Genomic DNA, 18,345 nt, shown 5'->3' on the forward strand with positions numbered 1-18,345 from the left:
ACTAAGAGCATCGTAACTGAAACAAAGATCCTCATTTTACATAAAAATTAACCAAGAGAAATGTAGAAAAATTTTCAACACTCTTCAGAAACGTAAGAACATAAGAGAACATCTGAGTTTCCATCCTGGGACAGACTGAACATCCATCAAGCCCAGTATCCTGGTTTCAACAGTGGCCAACCCAGGTCCCAAGTACCTGGCAGAAACCCAAAGAGTTGCAACATTCCAGAGCTGAGATTGTGATGTCATAATGCCTCATTCCACCAATGCCTAAGAGCCAACCTCATCAGTGATGTCACAATGGCTTCAGTGTCTTATATTTGGCTCACAAAAGAACATAACAGTTGTCATACTGGAACAGACCGAAGGTCCGTCAAGCCCAATATCCTGTTTCTGACAGTGGCCAACCGAGGTCCCAAGTACCTGGCAGAAACCCAAAGAGAAGCAACATTCCAGAGCTGAGATTGTGATGTCATAATGCCTCATTCCACCAATGCCTAACAGACAACCTCATCAATGATGTCACAATGGCTTCATTGTCCTATACCTGGCTCACAAAAGAACATAAGAGCTGCCATACTGGGATTGACCATAGGTCCATTAAGCCCAGTATCCTGTTTCCCACAGTGGCCAACCAAGGTCCCAAGTACCTGACACAAACCAAAAGCTATGAGTGGTAACAACGGGACAGGGGATCTAAAAACGGGACGGTCCTGTTCAAAACGGGATGCATGGTCCCATTATGTATGATGTGATTTGCCTTGATATATGCAAAATTTAACCTTATTTTTGCCCCTGAATCAGCCGATCGAAACGTGGCCCTGTCGGGCAGCTACCTTTGAATCCTAGGAGCGACAAAGAAGCCGATTTTCAATTTAAATCTTTATAATGCTTCTAGGTTTCAAAGGTAGCTGCCCAAGATTTAAATTGAAGATCCGCTCCTTTATTTTCTTCCATGTTGGATATTGCCAATCGATTGCCTTGTTGTTTTCTTAGCCCATAATCTGTACATGCAGTTTTGCATAAAATTGTGCGCACAGGATTATAGAATGAGGGAGATCCTGTGTTAGTCCAATACATGGTTTTCTTGACTTTTATTTCTGGTAAATTTTATCAAAAGTGCCAAATAAGCCATATAACTCTAGAAAGCTGTGTGCCCAAACTTGGGACCAGCGAGCATTTGTGTGCATGCACTTTATACAACAAGGTCAACAGTGCATGTAACTTAATTTAATAACGAGTTGATGATTGGTGAGCAATAATAGGCTATAATTGGCCTTAATGTATGCTAATTGGCACCAATTATCAGTTATGCGCTTGGAGGGGCATAATCGAAAGGGACGTCTAAGTCCGTTTACGTCCATCTCGCAAGTCGTCCAAAGTATAAAAACAGCTTAAGACACATTTTCGAAAGATAAGTCCAACTTTTTTTTCGTTTTGAAAATCGTCTAATTATACGTCCTGCCGATCTGATCGTCCAAGCCGCTAAATCGTCCATCTTTATACCACATTTCCGTCCAACATTCTGTCCAAATCCAAAATGCCTAGAACAAGCCCTGTTGGACGTGGGAGGGGTTTGCAAAATGATGGACTGCACACCCAGACATGCCACCTAAATAGTGGGGTACCTTACAGGGCACTGCTGTGAACTTCACAAAAAAGGTGCCATGGCTTCTCCTCACTACAGCTCCCTTATAAGTGATGTTGAGCCCCCCAAACCACCTCCAGAATACCCTAGACCCACTTATCTACCACCCCAATAGCCCTTATGGCTGCATGAGCCACTTATATGCCAGTACAAAAGGGTTTTGGGGGTGTATAGCTGAGTGCACATGTTTCAATATCAATGCAGTGATTACAGGGGCTTATGGGCATTGGTTCTCCTCTCCATGGGTCCCTAACCCACCCCCAAGATGGCTTAAAACGCCTCTGTGCAGCACGACTAGGCTTTCCTATGCCAGGCTGCCAGGTGATGATGGTCTGGAGGCTGAATTTTAAAGATGTGATTAATATTTTTATGGGGGTGGGGGGGTTGGTGATCACTGGGGTAGTGTGTGGGGGTCTGTATTATGTGTTTTCAGTACTTATCTGGTGACTTTAGGTGGGTTTTTGTCCAAGTTCCGACGGAACTGTATAACTTTCGGTTATAGATGTGGTATGACTAAGTCTAAGCCGGCCCAAGTCCCGCCCAACTCCCACCCTCGACCCGCCTCCCAAAATGCCCCGTTTAGCTTTGGACGTTGAGCGGCACTATGAAGGCCTAGGTCTTTTAGAAATACGTCCAAAACCCGGTTTTATTATCGGCGCTTGGACGTTTTTGAGAAATGTTTGTTCAAGTGCCGACTTAGGACGTTTTTGTCTCTTTTGATTATGAGCCCCTTAGCTACCCTGAGTCACAATTTCTAAAATTAGAGTGACACTCCTTGTTTTCAGAGCTGCCAGGTTTTCAGGATATTCCTAATGAATATGCATGAAAGAGATTTGCATGCAATAGAGGTAGTCGGAATATATCCTGAAAACCTGACCCATTGGTGGCCTATGAGGCCTGAGAGAGTAAAGGCCAAGGAAGTACACTGCACAGTTGAGTTTAGATCAGGGGTCTCAAAGTCCCTCCTCGAGGGCCGCAATCCAGTCGGGTTTTCAGGATTTCCTCAATGAATGTGCATGAGATCCATGTGCATGCACTGCTTTCCATGCATATTCATTGGGGAAATCCTGAAAACCCAACTGGATTGCGGCCCTCGAGGAGGGACTTTGAGATCCCCGGTTTAGATGAAGCCTCGGGTCTCAAACTTGCACGCAGCTACTGACTGCAAGATTGGATTCTACATCTGTCTCCCACCACCGATATCCAAACAAGTATGTCCTGCTTTCATCCTCTCAGATCGGGCAGAAACTGTGGAAAAGTCGGCTGCGTCGAGTTTGACAAATTGTCCAAGTGAAACAGGAAATTCTACAATGTCTAACAAACTCAAACCTAGCTGAAATCTCGAATTGTTTGTACATCTGATCTGACGTCACTCCCTTCTGCTGCTGCTGCTCATACTGTGACTGCAGTCCGTTCCCTAGAGAATCAGACACCTAAGGCACTGACATATCTATGATGTCTTTCTAACATGTTGAGGTCTTGAGTGATTATTCCCTTCCCATGCTCGAGCTCAAGCTGAGTTGCATTTCAGATACAGGAGGTATTTCCTTGCCCCGGGGAGAAAACAATCTGCAAGAGTAATTTTGTGTTTAAAACACAGAAAAGAGACTTTGCAAACTTGTCCTCCTAATTTGGAGGTGGGCTTATGAACGTAAGGATATAAGAACATGAGAACTGCTGCGCTAACATGCTAACATAGTAAATGACGGCAGATAAAAGACCTGTGTGGTCCATCCAGCCTGCCCAACAGTCACATTTGTTCTGAAGGCAATGTTGAAGCAGCAAACCTGTAATTATTCATTTTACTTGCTAAGTTCCAGTATAAGATGTCTTCCTCTCCCCTCCCCCCCCACACACAAGATAGGTAAGACCTGTACTAGGTTGGCAAAGGTCCATCTAGCTGAGTTTCCAGCTTCCAGGAGTGGTCCTGGATGCAGGAAACTGTACTTCACAAGTACATGGGCAGAATCCCAAGAAAAAGACAGATTTTATGTTACCAATCCTCGGGGATAGGCAGTGGCTTTCCTTGGATCTATCATAATAACAGTTTATGGACTTTACTTCCAAGAACATATCCAAACCTTTTTTTAAACCCAGCTACGCTAACTGCTTTTACCACCATCCTCCAGCAAATGAGCGCGAGAGCTTAACTATGCATTGAATAAAAAAACATATTTTCTCCTATTCATTTAAAAAATATTCCATGTAGCCTCTGTGCATGCAGTCTGTATATATACAAGTTTACTCAGTCTGAAAGGAGATGTTTCCAGAAGGGGGGAGGGGCAGATAAAAAACATTTAAATACCTCCATGGCATAAGTGCACAGTAATGGTAGTAGTAGAAGGTGAGTCTCTTTCAAATTAAAGAAAGCTCTCGAACGAGGATACCCCTGCCAGCTGCAGACCAAAAATCTGTTCCTCCCCACGCAGGCAGAGTAGACCCTTAAGAAAAGGGATCATTGTCTTCACCAAAATCTGTGACTAGAGCAAAAAATTGCAAGACTACTGCAAAATAAAAAAGAAATAAACCGTGCAGATAAGAAGACACTTTTCATGCTCGCCTGCAGAAAGAGAAACTGAAGGGGGCAGCAGAGACCAGGGAGAAGAAGGAGGTGGTCAAAAGCTTTGATGAGAATAGATCAAGTACCCTATAGTTCAGCATACTCTCCCTATCAACTGGAAAAAGTATTATCAAGGTAAGAACTTAATCTCTCTTTGTTTGCTTGTGGAAGTTTCTAGAAAATCCCTCAAAATCCACATTGGTGTTCCTCTTGAGATATAGTGACGAGAATCAGAATCCATTTACCTATCTATCATATTACTAAACCTAGCACATATGGTTCACCCATGTTCTATCACAGTGTCTTGCAAACTTTGTTGAGCCATGGCACACTAAACGTAGTGGCAGTGGCTTGAGGCATCTGGAAATGCGTGTATGATGATGGTATGACATCACATGCACGCATGACATCACCACATTGATGTCCGTGCATTCACGAAGGCCCTCCAGATGGGCCCTGAGCCGCCGGTGGGGGGTGCCAGAAGGGAAGATGCGTGGAGAGATGGAGAGGCGAAGGCGATGGCTGCTTGCTTACAGGATGTGCCTCTTGCTGCGAGAGGCACGTCCTGGAGGCAGTCAGCCGGCGCCTGCGTCTCTCCTCCCAAGCGCCTCGCGGCAAACCTGAAATCTCAGAAGGTACACTAGTGTTCTGCAGTTATCGTAACAATCTACCTCAGTTTTGATGCTCTTCCTCCTTGGTTCTTATCATGCACTTTTCCATACTTGCCTCAACAGCAGCAGAAATATTTAGATATATAAAGGGAAAGAAACCAGCAAGAGAGGCGGTAGGGCCTCTCAACGATTATGGAAAGAAAGGGTCAATTAAAGAGGATAAACAGATTGCCGACAGGTTAAATTCATTCTTTGCCTCAGTCTTCACAAATGAGGACACTTCAATAATGCCAGACACAGGGAAGATATTCACCGGGGCCACAGAGGAAAGCCTAACAACAGTGAAGGTGACGTTGGACATGATTTACTCCCAGATTGACAAACTAAAAAGCGACAAATCCCCTGGACCGGATGGAATTCACCCGAGAGTATTAAAGGAACTTAAGGAGGAAATTGGCGAACTATTACTAACAGTGGCTAACATGTCAATTAGAACTGGACAAATACCAGAAGACTGAAGGATAGCAAATGTCATCCCAATTTTCAAAAAAGGATCAAGAGGGGATCCAGGAAACTACCTACCTGTGAGCCTCACATCGGTTCCAGGGAAAATAATTGAAACACTAATCAAAGAGAACATTGTACAACACTTGGAAGACCACAATCTAATAAGGGATAGTCAACACGGTTTCAGGAAAGGGAAATCTTGTTTGACAAACTTACTACAATTCTTTGAGAAAGTGAACAAACAAATGGATGGTGGAGAACCAGTGGATATAATTTACTTGGACTTTCAGAAAGCGTTTGACAAAGTCCCTCATGCAAGGCTTATGAAGAAACTACTAAGCCATGGAATAGGAGGAGAAGTACACAGATGGATCGGCAAATGGCTTGAAAACAGAAGGCAACAGGTTAGCATAAATAGGAAATTCTCGGACTGGGAGAAAGTGATTAGCGGCGTGCCCCAGGGCTCGGTTCTTGGGCCTATCTTGTTTAATATTTTTATAAACGACCTGGAAGAGGAAACAACATGCAATATAATAAAGTTTGCAGATGATACAAAACTATGTCGGGCGGTTGGCTCTCAAAGGGACTGTGAGGACCTCCAGAAAGATCTGAACAAGCTGGAAACGTGGGCGATAAAGTGGCAGATGAACTTTAACATAAACAAATGCAAGGTGATGCATCTAGGAAAGAAAAACAAGGAACATGAGTACAGGATGTTGGGGGTGAAGTTAGCAAAAAGCGAACAGGAAAGGGATTTGGGGGTACTGATTGACAGTACCCTAAAACCATCGGCACAATGTGCGGCAGCGGCGAAGAAAGTGAACAGGATGCTGGGCATAATTAAGAAGGGGATTACGAGTAGAACGGAACAGGTCATAATGCCACTTTATGGAACAATGGTCCGACCGCACTTAGAATACTGTGTCCAACACTGGTCTCCATACCTTAAAAAGGATATAACTCTGCTGGAAAGAGTGCAGAGGCGAGCCACGAAACTTATCAAAGGAATGGAAAATTTGACCTACAAAGATTGACTCAGGAAGCTGGGGCTGTTTACCCTTGAGAAGAGAAGACTGAGAGGGGATTTGATAGTGACTTTTAAAATACTAAAAGGATTTGATGAAATAGACCAAAAAGAAGCATTACTGAAATATTCTGATGTGACGAGGACAAGAGGACATAGACTGAAACTGAGTGGCAGCAGGTTTAGGACAAATGTCAGGAAATTCTGTTTCACACAGCGTGTGGTGGGTGCTTGGAACGCACTCCCGGAGGAGGTTGTGGAGGAGACTACTGTTCTGGGATTCAAACGCAAGTTGGATGCACACCTTCTTGTGTATCATATTGAGGGATATGGTAAATCCGGGTCTCCAAAAAGGAGTACCTAAATGGGCCGCCATGTTTGCGGATCGCTGGGCTAGATGGACCTCGGTCTGATCCGGTGAGGGCGTTTCTTATGTTCTTATGTTCTTATGATGTGTACTGTAGAATGTCGGGAAAACAAAGCCTTCATCCTCTGTAGAAGGATTCTATATTTACATCCCCTACTGTTGCTGTAACGCTCCAAACGAAGATCAGACTTGTCCACACACTCATTTTCTCAGTGGTCAGTTACAGATGCGAAAGCTGGACACTACGGAAACAAGACAGAAAGAAGATTGACTCGTTTGAGCTCTGGTGCTGGAGAAGGATTTTAAGGCGTGCCGTGGACCGCAAGAAGAACTAACAAATCGATTCTGGAAGAGATCAAACCAACTATGTCACTCGAAGCCCAAATGATGACGTTACGACTGTCTTATTTTGGTCACACCATCAGAAGAGAGAGATCGCTGGAGAAGCGCATCATGTTTGGGAAATTCAAAGGGACCAGGCGAAAAGGGTGACCTGCAATCGGATGACTGTCACTGGACATGTTGAAAACGACCATGGGGACGACGCTGGAGGACCTTTCCGGACTAGCACGAAACCGATTTCTTTTTAGATCCGCTAGGAATCGCGCACGGGTCGACGGCACCCAACGACTGTTGACGCTGTCAGCCCGATGCTTCTCAAGTAAACAAAGGCGAAATGTGGTGCGTCAGAAGCTGCGGGAAAAAAATTGCTGCTTTTCAGTTTTGCCAACAGGGATTCAGCTACAGCCGTTGTGGCGCGAAGGCTCAGAAACAGGATGCGACACACGGGGTGTCAGGTCAAAAGCGCACCGGGACAAAGGCACGCTCAGACAATTGAGTGCAGCGCGGAGGTGTGCGCCGCACAAAATTAATGTTTTTACGGCTCCGACGGGGGGTAGGGGCGGGGGGGGAACCTCCCCACTTTACTTAATAGAGATCGCGCCACGTTGTTTTTAGGGAAAAAGTTAAGTTTACAGTAAAATGTGGAGGGTTACAACCCCCCAAACCCCCCACAATGCCGGCGCGATCTCTATTAAGTAAACTGGAGGGGCTCCCCAACAAAAACCCCCGTCGGAGCCCCTAAAAACTGTAATTTTCATCGGCGCGTGCCTCCGTCTTGCGCTCAGTTGTTGGCGCACACCTTTGTCTTTCGCCGACTTGTCTATGAACCGACACACGGGGCTTGAGCCTTTTCAGGAATCTTGGCTAAAACTTTCAATGAAAAGCTCTGTGAATGTCCAGGACCACAAGGTCTGAAGAAGTTAGTGCGTTAGGTTCAGTGCCCTGAAATCCGATCCGGACGGTCCTTGGACTTAGGGAGATGGTTCTCTCCCGTGAAAATGAAATCACAGCATTATCCCTAGTGTAAGCTGGCAGGATGTGTGTTTTTGCAGTTGGTGCTGGGCTCTCGAAAGACTGGCAGATTCGCTCTCGCAGTGGAAACACAAACGATTCCCGTGCCAATCATCTCTTCCAAGTGGTACATTTGTCAGGAAAGGTCTGGTGGCAGCGTAGCTACTTGCACTGGCATCCTCACCTTTATTAAATAGTTGGCACTGCTCAATTTGGTATACATGTTTCCCTTTGCTCAAGTTTTCCAGTTCTGTGTGCTTGAAAAAGTGAGTGTGTTTTTGCTATGTTGCAAAATAGGCAAGACTTTACATAAAATGAAAGCAAAACAAGTTCGTTTTTCAGATAATAAAGGTTGGGTGATAGAGACTCTGGTGCCTGCTATCATGGTGTCAGGTCAAAAGCGCGCCGGGACAAAGGTGCGCGCAGACAATTGAGCGCAGTGCGGGGGCGCGCGCCGAAGAAAATTACTGTTTTTAGGGCTACGACGGGGGGCGTGGGGGGAAACCCCCCCACTTTACTTAATAGAGATCGCGCTGCGTTGTGGGGGGGTTTGGGGGGTTGTAACCCCCCACATTTTACTGAAAACTTCATTTTTTCCCTGTTTTTCGGGAAAAAGTTAAGTTTACAGTAAAATGTGGGGGGTTACAACCCCCCAAACCCCCCACAACACCGGCGCGATCTCTATTAAGTAAACTGGGGGGGGCTCCCCAACCAAACCCCCCGTCGGATCCCCTAAAAACTGTAATTTTCTTCGGCGCGCGCCTCCGTCTTGCGCTCAGTTGTCGGCGCGCGCCTTTGTCTTTCGCGGGGTTGTCTATGAACCGCTATCAGCACTCCTTTTTAATCTTGCTTTGTTATCACCGGGTAAGGTGTTTTGTGAGTCGCAAGTTAGTTTTCGTTTCCATGAAGATGGCGCACAATTTTCCTTCCCGGATTGGCGAAGCAAATTCAAAGAAAAAATTGACTGTGTGTTTTGCGTGCAGCGAATGCCTGGACGATGCATCGGAAATTAATTTTGAATCTTACTAAGACTGAGTTACTATTGGTAGGAGGGTCTGAGGATCCTTTGTGGGTCTGAAGTTGTCGAAGCAGATGCTGTGTGTTATTATGTTCAGATAACTAATCGTAGAATGTCACAGCAGTCAGAGCAGACGTGCAGAGGCGCTCACAGGTTAACAACCGCTAAATACCTGATTCCAACCTGCATTCATTTCTGGTTGCCTTGTCCCCAGAAAGATATAGCAGAACTAGAAAAGGTTCAAAGAAGAGCGACCAAGATGGAAAAGGGGATGGAACTCCTCTCGTATGAGGAAAGACTAAAACGTTTAGGGTTCTTCAGCTTGGAAAAGAGACGGCTGAGGGGAGATAGGATTAAAGTCTACAAAATCCTGAGTGGAGTAGAACGGGTACAAGTGGATCGATTTTTCGCTCCGTCAAAAATTACAAAGACTAGGGGGACACTCGATGAAGTTACAAGGAAATACTTTAAAACCAATAGGAGCAAATATTTTTTTATACTCAAAGAATAGTTAAGCTCTGGAACGCGTTGCCAGAGGATGTGGTAAAAATGGTTAACGTAGCTGCTTTTAAAAAAAATGTTTGGACAAGTTCCTGGAGGAAAAGTCCATAGTCTGTTATTGAGACAGCCTTGGGAGAAGCCACTGCTTGCCCTGGATCGGTAGCATGGAATGGAATGTTGCTACTATTTGGGGTTTTGCCAGGTACTAATGACCTGGATTGGTCACCATGAGGATGGGCTACTGAGCTATATGGACCATTGGTTGATCCAGTGAGGCTATCCTTATATTTTTATTTATTTATTAAAAAAATGTAAAGGCTGCCTAATATCTAAGCAGTTTCCAAAATCAAACATTCATTAAAAAGAAGTTCCATAAAACACAGACATAAAATCAACATCCACCATCTTCATATCCATATATGGTGGCTGGATGGCTAGAGCAGCATGGGAAATCTCTCATCCGCATTACAGATAGGCATCAATAAACAGCTGCATCATTAATAACTTATTGAGGTTAGCACAATAGTCTCCGATGTCCTGGTAAGTTATTCCACATACTCATACTCAAGAACATTTGTGTTCTTGTAATTGCGTAGTGCACGCCCGTTTCCTTAATTGCTGCTAATCTCATTCCTCCCTCTGACCTCAAGGTCCTTTCAGGTCTATAAATCTTCCACAACGTTCTTAAATAGTACTAAACATTGACTCCTGCATTTTTAAGGAGAACTTTTATGCCACCCAAACAAAATCTTATAGAGAAAAGACGGAAGGATAGTGCATTTACCGAGCAATTCTTCTGGAAGAATTTTCGTTATTTCCCTTTTCAGCTATCGGTGCTCAGGAAGACAAATTAGTACAGCAGGGGGAATATGGGCCATGTGCAAAAATCATCAACAAATGAAGTCATGGCCTAAATGACTTCTCTTTAGAGGGCTTTGAAAGCAAGACTGGAGGGTTGTTTTTCTAGATGTTAGCTCCAAATGAGGAGCAGGGTCCCTCGTACGCCAGGTCCGGAATGAAGTTAAAGGCAATCACGGAAAAGATGGAGTCGAACAGGGTGAGGATTTCTAAAGCCGGCGGTTGTGGGTTCAAATCCTGCGCTGCTCCTTGTGACCCTGGGCAAGTCACTTCAGGGCAAATTCTACAAGAAGCGCCCAAATGTTAGGCGCCCACTTAGGCCCGGTTCAGCGCGATTCAAGCACAATCGGGTGCTGCTTAGTGAATCGCGCTGAGCGGAATCTATATTGGAGGCGCCCAATAAATAGGCCAACTCTAGGCACGACTAAAAGTTAGGCGCCCACGCGAGCGCTTAAGCAGGCTTAAGAGCAGCTATTCTGTAGGAAGGCGCCTAACACATAGCCACGCCCACGTCTAACATGCATAGCGCCTATTTTTTTGAAGGCCGCCTAAGTCTTTAGAGGCGCTTTGTTACAGAATCGCGCTTTCTTGATAGGCGCCCATGTTTCAATCAGTGCTGATTAAAAAGCCTAATTCGGCTTGATATTCAATTTAGATAGGCGCCTATCTAGTTGGGCGTCTCCGAAATAGGTGCCTAACTTTAGTCGCTGGTTACAGAATTTGGGCCTTAATCCCCCATTGCCCCAGGTACATTAGATAGAGTGTGAGCCTACCAGGACAGACAGAGGAAAATGCTGGAGTACCTGAATGCGAACCACTTAGAGGGGCATAATCAAAAGGGACGTCTAAGTCCGTTTTCGTCTAAGTCGCAAGTCATCCAAAGTAAAAAAAAAACCAGCCCCAGGACACATTTTCGAAAAATATGTCCAAAATTTTTTTGCGTTTCGATAATCGTCTAATTATACGTCCTGCAGATCTGATCTTCCAAGTTGTTAAATCGTCCATCTTTATACCACATTTTTGGCCAACTTCTCGTCCAACTTTTCGTCCAAGTCCAAAACGCCTAGAACAAGTCCTGTTGGTCGTGGGAGGGGTCTGCAAAGTGATGGACTGAACACCCAGACATGGCACCTAAATAGTGGGGTACCTTACAGGGCACTGCTGCGAACTTCACCAAAAGGGTGCCCTACAGCTCCCTTATAGGTCATGGTGAGCCCCCCAAACCACCTCCAAAATCCCCTAGACCCACTTATCTACCACCCCAATAGCCCTTATGGCTGCAGGAGCCACTTATATGCCAGTACAAAAGGGTTTTGGGGATGTTTAGGTGAGTGCACATGTTTCAGTGATTACTGGGGCTTATGGGCATGGGTCCTCCTCTCCATGGATCCCTAACCCACCCCCAAGACGGCTTAAAACGCCTCTGTGCAGCACGAATGGGCTTTCGTATGCCAGGCTGCCAGGTGATGATGGTCTGGAGGCTGAATTTTAAATTTTAATATTTTTATGGGGGTGGGGGGTGGGTGATCCCTGGGGTAGTGGGGGGGAGGGGTGTCTGTTTTATGTGTTTGCAGTGCTTATCTGATGACTTTAGGTGGGTTTTTGTGACTTAGACCATGTTTTACAAGGTCTAAATCACAACATCCCAAGTTCCGTCGATTCTGGCCTGTATAACTTTCGGTTGTACATGCTGTACGACTAAGTCTAAGCTGGCCCACGTCCCGCCCAACTCCCGCCCTCGACACGCCCCCCCCCCAAAAAAAAAAAACGCCCCGTTTAGCTTTGGTCGTTCAGCGGCACTATGAAGGCCTAGGTCGATTAGAAAAACGTCCAAAACCCGTTTTCATTATCGGCACTTGGACATATTATGACAATGTTCGTCCAAGTGCCGACTTAGGACGGTTTCTGGACGTTTCTCTCTTTCGATTATGAGCCCCTCAGACTTTTCCCTCTGTAGGCACGGGGGTTAGGGGCAGAGCCAGCCCACAAATATTAAAAAACCGCGAATAATATTCGTGCCGGTTCTAACCTACCCCCCGCTTCCCCCCGGCATTCCTGTGTTGCAGCCAAGCAGGAAAGGTAATGGACACATTTTTAGAGCCCCCTCCAATCTTGCACCCTGTGTGGCCACACTGGCCACATATCGCGTTCTACAGCCTGTGTTTTGCAGTGAACCTCTTTTTCTCACGTTAGGTACGTTAGCACTTAAGCCCTCTTACAGCCCTGGAACCTTACCTGGTGGTCTAGCGGGCTTTCGGGGCAGAAGCGATCTTCCCACGCTCCTGCCCCTTGCAGATCGCTCATAGGAAATGGCTGCCTTGAGCTCCCGTCGTAGTCTCGAGAGACTACAGGAGCTCAAGGCAGCCATTTGGTATGAGCGATGTGCACGGGGCAGGAGCGTAGGAAGATCGCTCCTGCCCCGAAAGCCCGCTAGACCACCAGGTAAGATTCCGGGGGATGTAAGAGGGCTTAAAAAATAGCCCAAAAAATTAAAATCATTTTTTAAAAAAAATTGGGAATAACCAAATCCACGGATGCTGAAACCGCGGATTCGGAGGGGGAAGTGTAAATGCTTAAAGCAAATATTTGATTTTATACAACGGTGGGCCAAAGGTGATCTGAGAGCATTGAAACCTATCAGATGCTAAGATTCTTGGTCTGGGCTGCATAATTCTACTGTCATGTGAAGAAAAGAGGTTCTGGAGTTTCTTTTCATCTATTTTGACCTTTTCAAAGTCATACATTGGAGCTTATATAAAAAAGCTCTTCTCTTACTATGTGTCAAGAGGAAAAGGGAGAATAGTTAAGCTCTGGAACGCGTTGCCAGAGGTTGTGGTAAGAGCGGATAGTGTAGCTGGTTTTAAGAAAGGTTTGGACAAATTCCTGGAAGAAAAGTCCATAGCCTGTTATTAAGACATGGGGGAAGCCTCTACTTACCTTGGATCAGTAGCATGGAATGTTGCCACTCTTTGGGATTCTGGAATCTTGCTATTCTTTGAAATTCTGCAGAATTTCCCTGCCCCGTCCCCGTGAGTTCTGTCGCAGTCCCTGTCTCTGTCCCATTCCTATAAGCTCTGCCTTAACCGCAGAAGCCTCAAACACTTATGATTTTAAAGTGTTTGGGGCTTGTGCAGATGAGGATGGAGCTTGCAGGAATGGGGCAGGGGCAGGAAAAGAACTCACAGGGATAGGACGGGAAAATGAGTTCCCGCGAGGATGGAGAAAAATTTGTCCCCTTGTCATTCTCAAGTAACTAGCATTTTCAGCATCTCAGCATTTGAAGAGGTGGTCTTCAAAAAGTACCGACACATAATTCCCCACAGTTTTCTCTATCTTTTTGTGATAAAGATTTATTTGAGTGACTGAAGATGCTATAATTGCTTTCTGCTGTAGTAACTGAAAGAGATTAATAAGACTGACAGCAAGGTCTCTTGGAATGAACATCAGAGGGTTCAAAATCTTCACGAAAGTTAGAATGACCTGTGTTGGCTTGCAGAACACAGTTTAATTGTTTCACTGCTGAGGACTTTGAGATACTTGTGTCTGCTGTTAGTTCTGGACAATCCATTAGTGTTATCAAAAAGAGAAAATACCAAAAGCAATTTAATACAGAAATTATGAAGATGGGCCAGAGGTTGTAGAAGGATTGTGAAAGTGCCATTGAGGACAGATGTGATAGTACATCCAATCTGTTTGCTGTTCAGGAAGTTCGAAGATCCTGGAGACACCTTCTGCAAATGACCATTTTGTGCCAAGAGACTTTCCGTCTTTTCTTAGACTGAAGTTGATCATTGTAGCCTAACCCCCTCTTTTACTAAGGTGAGCTATTCTTTTTAGCGTGCGGTAAATAGCGCACGCTAATCACATGCTAAACGCTAACACGTGCATGTTATCCTATGCTTAGCGCACCTTTCTAAAAGAGGGCCTAAGTTGTTACAATGATCAAAATGTCCATAGAGATATTTAAATAACTCTTGCCCTGGATCGGTAGCATGGAATGTTGATGCTCTTTGGGATTCTAGAATCTTGTTACTCTCTGGGATTCCGGAATCTTGCTATTCTTTGAGATTCTGTATGGAATGTTGCTACTCTCTGGGATTCCGGAATCTTGCTATTCTTTGAGATTCTGTATGGAATGTTGCTACTCTCTGGGATTCCGGAATCTTGCTATTCATTGAGATTCTGTATGGAATGTTGCTACTCTCTGGGATTCCGGAATCTTGCTATTCTTTGAGATTCTGTATGGAATGTTGCCACTCCTTGGGTTTTGGCCAGGTACTAGGGACCTGGATTGGCTACATGGGATACTCTAGGGGCATAAATCACTTCCCATAGGTTGCCTACTGGTTGCACACTTATGTGAGTAAATGAACATTGGGTTGAAATTCTCTATCGCCCATGTTCAGCCTATTCTTGCTGTATACCGCCTTGGGTGAATGTCTTCCAAAAAGTGGTAAATAAATCATAATTATTAGCTAGATAACTATTTTAAAAATGGTTTACAAAATCCCCCCACCTGATAAAGCTAAGGTATCTTCACAGTGTAGCAAAAGGAAACAGTGTTAAAGACGCTGGGGACCAGGTCAGAAATTTGGGAACAAGGCCAAAGACCACCAGTAGGCTGGATTTCTATCAGTTTCAAGCAGCTTTGAAACCCCCTCCCCCCCCCCCATGCCCTGATTGCACTCCCTGGAACTGTCAAAGGTATAGCAGCCTACGAAACCAACATGGGTTAACCCAGTGGTTCCCAAACCTTTCCTGGGAGCTCCCCAGCCAGTCAGGTTTTCAGGATATCCACAATGGGAGAAATCTGCATTCGTGGGAGAGATTTGCATGCAGATGCTTCTCATGAATATTCATCTTGGATACCCTGAAAACCTGAATGGCCGGGGAGCCCCCAGGACAGATATAGGGAGCCCCTATAACCCATCCACTTGTCTTAAACAAATGTTTATTTCCTGGTAAGATTCATACAGTAAAGAAGCCCCAGAATTTTGTGACAGGCCGTTCTATGAATTCTGTAGTGGCATGTGACCTGACTTCCTATCTGAACTCAGACGATTATGAGGAGACAGCAGACAGATGCTTGAAAGCTCTTCTTCTTAGGAGAGCACTCATCTTTGCCAGGACCTTTGACTTAAGCTGTTTCCATCAACCCAACTGTCCTGCTCGGCATTAGCCCGGGGGCCAGAATGACTTGAAGCGGCCACTTTGCAGTCTGAAGGGGTCCCACTCTTTCTGAGCCTCAAGGCCCGGAGCCATCCCTGTTGACCTTACACATGACATCACTTGAGAAGCCAAACGAGGGCCGTGTGCGTGCACTGTTTATTTTAAGTTGCCTGTATTAGCACTGTGCTGTGGCAGATTTGTAGTAGATCTGATTAACGCTGGGGATTTAAAACCTTCTGTTTCCCTTCACCACTCTTATCGGCCAGATGTACTGTTTGTTATTGCAGGGAAATTGAGGAGCTTATGCATTAATGCTTAGCGGGCAGGGCAAGGCCATTTAACATGTATGTGGAGCATTGAACTAGCCCTAATACATGAACTAAACAGATTTCTCTCTCTAACTCTGAAACTACCATGCATGGCACTTCTAAGACAGGATGGAGTGGTCAGATATCAGTGCCCTTTAAAATGTAAGATGGCAGATTCAATCCTCCCTCTCCCTCCCCCCCTCCATTTTCAATGGGATGGACGTGTTGGGACAAGCTGAGGTACCTTCTGGTGCCGGTGATTTTCTTACTTGCAGAAATCACGAGAGGGTATGGATTGGGCATCCACTGTGGGTGGGTGGCATAACCTTCAGGCTGTTGCCATCACCTCCATGCTTTGATTCCTTTGGGCGTTCCTTCTCTGCCTCCCACACATGCTTTTGGTTGGGATTTTCTCTTGTGGAAGTTGCTTCTCCCACTTCCTCTCCTGAGGTCGAGACTCTCCCACCTCTGCCCTCAGCAGTGACAACCAGATCCAGGCTCACTTTTACATAGTTTTAAAAGGGGGGGAAAAATGACAACCCTGGGGGAAAACAGAATGGAGCCAGTCCAGAGGGCAACTACAAAAATGGTTGGTGGTCTTTATCATAATCGAAAACAAGAGAATTGACCCATTGATCTCCACAGACAAAATCCAAGAAGAAACAAAAAACAATTTGGAGAAATGATGTTCTTGAGATGGCCTTTATTAATATTAAAATAATATTAAAACTTGGCAAACCACATAAAAACCTCTAGGACGCAGTCCACTGAAAAGCTTTGGACCCTGGACCCAACACATCTGTGTTTCGACAGAATGTCTTCTTCAGGGATCCCTATGAAGTCCTATGGTAAAGATACCTGGATAAAAATGCCAGTCAGAAATAAACTGATCCATAAAAGCTGTGTGCAGGACTTCATAGGGACCCCTGAAGAAGACATTCTGTCGAAACACGGCCCGTGTTAATAATAATAATAAATTTATTCTTTTTCTTTTTAACTTTATTTTTATTAAGGATTTAAAAATTATATCCTAAACAAACTTGTGTAGGAAATACAGAATCAATTGTACAAATAGGAAATTCAAACAAATAAATTAATCCATAAGTCTTTCTTAGACCACAATCAATCAAAATCGAGAAATCCAAGTGAAAATAAAGAGGAGGTTATTCTATCTAAACAATCCCAGTAACCAATTTCTTCATATCAATAAATGCCTTTAGTAGTTCTGGGGAAAAGAACACATATTTTATCCTTAGATATTTACAAGAATAGGAGAGCAGAAATGAAGCACCCAAAGAAACCACTTCAGATCTCATGGCAAGAAATAATTTTCTTCGTTCTTGAGTTTGTCTGGTAACGTCTGGAAATATCCAGACTTTTTTTTTACCACAAAATGGTACCTATAAATTTATTCTTTTATATCGCCATTACCAAGAGTTATGGGCAGTTTACACCATAAGAAACTGAACAATCAGCGAAATACATTCATACCATAAAAATAAAATCATTATAAAAAGTTAAAAATGAATTTCAATCTTAAAAATACCCAACTAAGTAATAAATTTATCAAACAAAGAAGACTTAACTAATTTTCGAAAGGAACAGTAAGATATGTGTTGGGTCCAGAGTCCAAAGCTTTTCAGCGGACTGTGTCCTAGAGGTTTTTATGTGGTTTGCCAAGTTTTAATATTATTTTAATATTAATAAAATCCATCTCAGGAACATCATTTCTCCACATTGTTTTTTGTTTCTGTTCGGTCTTTATCATAAAATATATGGGACAGACTTAAAGATGTATACTTTGGAAGAAAGGCAGGCAAAGGGAGATATGATAAGAGACATTTTAAAAAAACCTCCTTTGTCTAGAGGGGGTAACTTGCTGTTACACAAAGCATCCTTATTGGCCAGAAAATGTATCCTTGTGTTATGGCATCAACCTGAGGCACCTACGGTAACGATGTGGAGAAATGAACTGTTTACTTTATTAAAATTTGAATACTTGGATGTACGTAAGGGTGGCCTTGGTCCCTGGCGGAAATTCCAGAGAATCTGGGCCCCTGTATGGGAAGGTCTGTCCCATGGAGTTAGAAGTTCTCTCCTGAACTTTTGACACTGGAGTGCTGGGGGGGGGGGGGTCTTTTAGGTCTCTGTGAAGGATCAACACGGTGGTCCTTGCGTTGTCTGCTGTTGACTCTATACTGTTGTTCTGTTTGGCGTGTATGTTTGTAATATAAAAAATTTTCAATAAAAAATATTAAAAAAACAAAAACAAACTTCCTTTGTGTAAATGCACAGGAGGCGAGACTGCTTCAGTTGAAAGGAACATCTAGAATGAAGGTGAAAGGGATTGGGACTCGCATACCGCCTTTTTGTACTTATACAGCCACACTCAAAGCGCTTTACGTACCGGAAGATCCCTCC

Source organism: Geotrypetes seraphini, chromosome 10 (assembly GCF_902459505.1).
Source record: "Geotrypetes seraphini chromosome 10, aGeoSer1.1, whole genome shotgun sequence".
Classification (NCBI taxonomy): Eukaryota; Metazoa; Chordata; class Amphibia; order Gymnophiona; family Dermophiidae; genus Geotrypetes; species Geotrypetes seraphini.